Source organism: Lactuca saligna, chromosome 8 (genome assembly GCF_052625555.1).
Source record: "Lactuca saligna cultivar CGN05327 chromosome 8, ASM5262555v1, whole genome shotgun sequence".
NCBI classification, from domain to species: Eukaryota; Viridiplantae; Streptophyta; class Magnoliopsida; order Asterales; family Asteraceae; genus Lactuca; species Lactuca saligna.
Window position 1 is genome coordinate 35525486 of NC_136424.1, and position 6000 is coordinate 35531485.

Here is a 6000-nt window from a genome sequence, read left to right on the forward strand (position 1 = left end):
TTTTTTGGTTCGGATTTGGGCTTTTTCGGTTTTTTTTTAATCAATCACTTCAAAATTTTTTATTACAAGATCTATTTTGTAGATAACATCTTTCATTGATTATTACAAAAGATTTTTTTAGGCATTTGATATTCAAATCATTAATTGTAATATTACAAACAAAATAAAAACAAATAAATTAAAAATGGAAACAAAAGACACAAAAATTTAGTAAAAAATGAAGGGAGGTGTGTTTGTATTGCTTCCTCATCCCACATCGGTGTCTTGAAGGAACCAAAAGGCACAAAAGGCCTTATATAAACAACTATTTCATGTGCTAGGCAAAGCAACTTTAAAAGGCATAATTTGGTTTTTGAGATTGTTGCGGATGAGTTTTACGTGAACCCAAAAAAAGTATTTTTGTTAGTAAATACTGGTTCATGCATCGTTCAAAATGGTTCAACCGACTTGGGACCTAGGAGGCTGGGACCGACTTTTAGTTGTTGAGATTGATGTGGAACTAAGAGGGTGTTTGGTTTTGGTTTAGATTTTGAATGGTCAAAAGTTTTTGTAGAAAAAAATTATAGGCAAAAGATATTTGGTAAAAGATTTCTAAAAACTACTTTTGGAGTTTGTAAAGAAGGAAAATCAATTTTTTGGAAAAGTTACGAAAACTAGAGGTGTTCGTTTGGATGGATCGGTTTGATCCGATCCAATCAAGTGAAATCAAATTGATTTCGGTTTTCAAAATATGGATCCAAATAATCCAAAGTAAATTCAAATCCGATCCGATCCAATTACAATTCGGTTAGATCGGTTTTTATAATTCGGTTTTCAAAAACTAAAACATTTTAAAACAACATATAGTTATAATATTACTCAATTTTACACAAGAAACGAAAAAAATTATTTATTTGTGATTTGAAATTTATAAACAACTACTAAGCAGATATATTATAGTTAAATATTTTATAGATAGAAAATTTTTGAGAGATAATACATATTGATGTTTTTTTATCGGGTGAAATGTTTTGAACATATTTGAAAAAAACAAATTACAAAATTAATAGATAACTATATATATATATATATATATATATATATATATATATATATATATATATATATATATATATATATATATATATATATATATATATATATATATATATATATATATATAAAAATAAATAATAAATGTTTATTCGGTTTTTTTGGACTATTCGGTTCTTATTTTATAAACCAAAACCAATCCGAAATCCAAAATAATAACTCAATTTTGTTGAAAACCAATCCAAAAATCCGAATATCCGAACCAAATAGTCCAATCAAAATTGTCCAATTGTCCAATTTGGTTTTATCCAAATAGTGAACAGCCCTAAAAAAAACCTGACTTGTAACTTTTCCAAAAAGATCTTTTGGCCTCTAAAAAACTAAGCCAAACAACCTTATCTAACTGGAGATCGATTTGTGACTAATGTAACGTTTGTGGGTTATGGCTCGACATTTAAGAAATAGTAATAAACATATTGAACTAGTAAAATCCATGATTTGGATAATTTTTATTCGTGTTACGAATTATATAAATGTTTATTTATTATTTATTATATACACGTTATGTGGGTAAATATTATGAATATATAATATTTGTATAAATCTTTTTATAAAATTATTGAAGAGTGATAAAACAATGTTTATAAACAAAAATATTATTTTAGGATAAATAGTCTTGACGGAAGCTGTAGTGGTTGTGATTACGAACTCGTAAGTATAAAGAATGTCAAAATCTGACTTCGTATAAACAAGTTATGATTTTTCAAAGTTTCACATTTAACCCGATACAACAATGTGTATTATAAAAAGATGAAACAAAGATCGCTCACTTGTTAGCAAACAATCTAAACTAAAGGTGATGTTTTCGTAAATACGAATCCGTGGATATAAAGAACTTTGAGAACCGAGTTTGTATAAAGGAGATATGAACTTCATAAAGTCTTTTATAATATATTCCTTATAGACTTTAAAGTTTAAAATAAAAATAGAATGCAAATTAGCCGACGAAATCTAAAGGAAAGTTGTAGTACTCTTTGATATGAAACCAATATCGAAAATGGAGTTCGTATGCTAAATATATGATTTTTCGAAGATTTGAGAATTTACCCGACATGAGTGACACAACCCCACTCACTTAGCCCTATGTGTCACAATAGGAAGTGACCGTTGCCGCCTATACAAATAGAACTCAAATTTTGCTCATTTTCTCACAACTTTTCCTCAAATTCTTTATGGAGACTTCCCCCAGCCCAAATCCAATATTTCTAAGTTTATGAGCACTTTAGAGAAGCAATGAGGCATGAGATCTTGGAGGTATGAAGTCTTGTCTAACATGGATCACTTAGAATCAATTTGGAGTAACTTGGAGCACTTGTGAGTGGAATGGAGCAACTATATGCATAGTTGTGCCATTTGGAGCAGCGTGGACCAACTTATGCCACTCATGATACATGTTACGCCATTCATGGAATATCTTGCACCAAAATGATTGATGTTGAACCAAAATGATAGATGTTTCACAAAAGTAGAAGATATTGTGCCATACTTGAAGGATGTTGCGCCATCCTTGCATAAAGATTATTTAGGATTTCTCAGAAGTTGGTGATGCTCAAGGAATACACCATGTTGTGCTACCATGATGGATGTTGGGCCACTAGTGATCATGATGCTCCATTATGCCTCATGGTGCTCCATCATGTGTTTGGTTGATGCTCATGAGGTTGAAGGTTCTAGAAGCATCTTCATACACTCTGTGATTGGTTGGAAATTAGGATATCCCCTTAAATGGGCTGATTATGGACATGCCTGACCCATCAGAATTAAGGTTTCCCATGCTTGCCTATATATAGGCTCATATCCTTACCATTGTAAATTACTAGATTTTTTTTGAGAACTCAAAGTGAGATACAATTTTGAGTGTTTATAATAGTTCTAGAAAGTTAATAACTCTCTCTCTCTCTCTCTCTCTCTCTCTCTCTCTTTCGCCCGTAGACATCGGTCACATTGACCGAACCACGTTAAATATTATGTTCTTTTGATTTACGTTTTTCAAAAGTTTTTTGCGAGTTCACCGAAGTTTGTTTGATATTTGTCTAAAGTGTTTAACTTATTTTGTTGTCACCCAACAATAGAAAGCCTGACGGAAAGAAGTATTTAAAGTAGAAGTTCTGCCCACGACTTTCCAAACTTTTGCCAGAAACTCTCGTAAGTTAAGCTGTACTTACTAAGTTTTAAGTGTAAATTATATTTATATTTGTAACGTCCCATTTTCACGACCAAAATTTTTCATTTTTATTAAGGTAAAACTTCCCAATTTATTAATCCATTATTAAAGGGAAACCATTTATTTCAAATTACATTTATTAAAATCAGAGTATTGTAGAAAACGCGAAATCTTCAATGTTGTCGATGAGTGTGTACAGTCCCGCCTTCGCCTTCCCGCAATCACCGATGATACCTGAAACCATAAACAACTGGGTAAAAATAAAGTTTAATGAGTTTCCACCAAAATACCACTACATACACGTAACATATGACATCACGTATACGAAGCCTTCAACCTGACTGGAACGCCGCACTGACCTACAAACTATCTGGACCACTCACATAACCTTCATCATGACTGGAATGCCTCACCGTGACTTCAGCCTATCTGATCTGTTCTATGATATATCAGGGTTTGTTGGCCTACCAACTCAACCCAACCGTTCTTACCAAAGCCTTCGTGCCTTCAGCTCACAACCGACCCACACTAGGTATCTTGGCCTACAACACAAAGCAGGATCTCCTAAACCCATCACCACAATATGTCGACAGGTAACAAACAAAGATCAAGCAGGCAAACAAAAATCATACAACTCACTCTTGCCTGCTAATCTCTCACAATACACAGTCCCACTTCTAGCTAACCTCCGTGAAATGCGTAACCACAAGTAGCTAGAGGTGAGATAGCCACCCGAACATATGATCCTACTCCAGATCCACAACCAAAAAAGGAACATGCAAGAGAGCCTAGACCAAGAGTTCTTAGGCAATCCTACAGAGCCACAAGCAGTCCCTAGGGTACTCCACCAGATGATAACCAGTAAATACATATAATATACAAGTCCAACAGTGCATTATAACATAGCAACATCTTACATACTAGGATACCAATCTAACATATCACTACAACATATCAACATACTCAATTCTAGAATACAGATCTAACAGATCACCATAGCCTATCAACATACTCTATATCAAAATACAGATCTAACAGATCACTACAACATAGCAGCATACTTGACACGGGAATACAGATCTATCAGATCACCACAACCTATCAACATACTCAATCATTAATCTAAACCCTCAAGTTTGACCTACGTCAAACTTGGTCAAAAGTCAATGATGTCATCAAGAATCCGAGTCCAAGGTCAAACTGGTCAAAATCCATAAGTCAACTAAGTCAACCCAACCCGGGTCAACCCAGTGAGCATAGACAAGATTTGGAGCCTTTGAACCCACTTGGTTTTGGGGTATTGGTGAAGATGTAAAGATCAAAGAATATGATATTGTCTATAAGTATCCACGATCAAGAATAAGGCCCCAATAAATGCTAGTTTCCTCTTGTAATACTTTATTGTTTAAGCCTTTAAGTTCTTATCAAAATAAGACATAAAGGAAGACACAAAGTAAACTCCAAAACAAAAGCTTCAATCATGAGAATTGAGAGGAGGCAAGGACATAATATGCTATGAATCTCTTCTTCTTTTGGAGAGAACTTTAAAATGAAAATACTAGCTTTTTTCATCCACAAGAGTATCTTAAGTATCCCATGCAAGATAAGGTCCATACCATTAAAATAATACAAATTATCATAAAGCAACTTTATGGGGGACAAGACAAAGTGAATCTAGGAAAGTAATCTGTCATGTACATGGGATATTCGTTCATGCCTTCAAAAGAAGAGAAAAAATGTCTTCTAGTTTCTCCATGTAAATAAGACTAACTAAATAGTTATGTCATGGTTATACAAAGTGTCTAAACTTTGTACATGACTTATTAAATCATACCATATGATATAATAACTACTTATACGCTCTTTAATTATTATTTTCACAAAAACAATAATTATTCCCTTACTAAATACTAGAGTTAATATTATTTATTAATAATCATACTAATAATAAATATACAAAGTGTGACAACTTGATAAATGTGTGACCGTATATGATCATATGTTATTAGCAATATCACTTAATAATGATTCTTGAGCATATAGATCCAACACATTTCACACCGAAAGAAATGATGTTGAGACGATTTAACACCTTTTCCACACAATTGACACAAAATCAAATTTAACTTCGTACCGTTGTTAGAAAAGTTGAATCTAGTAGGTAATCTATCTAAATACAATTGCTAGCCAAATATATTTATATTTTTAGGTAACACTTTACACCAACTTGTGGCTTAGTCACATCCTGTCAAAGAAACCACATCAACGTGACATATAGTAACATTCACCAAAAACTTCTTCCATTATTAATGGTAATTGTTCCTCTTTACAACCTCTACATATATGTCTCTTCTAACTCCAAAACCAAGAGCTGTTGGCCTATCTATAACTAACCAAGCATTCACGATCAGAATCTAGCTGAAAAAGCCTAGGAAACTGGAACTAAAATGCCTATTGCCCCCACCAAATATATTTCCAAAATCTAATGGAATCTCCTATACCCAATCGATTCTACAATGTAGACACTAGAACAGTTAAAGGCCCATCCATATTACTAATAGCTCCCATAATTTTTGACGACACACCCTGATTACCACCACCACCCCAGACCACCTTATCAAAACCACCATAAACCCTATGTATAACTTTGATAAGATGGATCCAATATGATTCTCCTTCTGACATGAACCTCCACCTCCATTTCTGCAACAGAGCCTTGTTAAAGGCTGCTAAAGTACCCACCC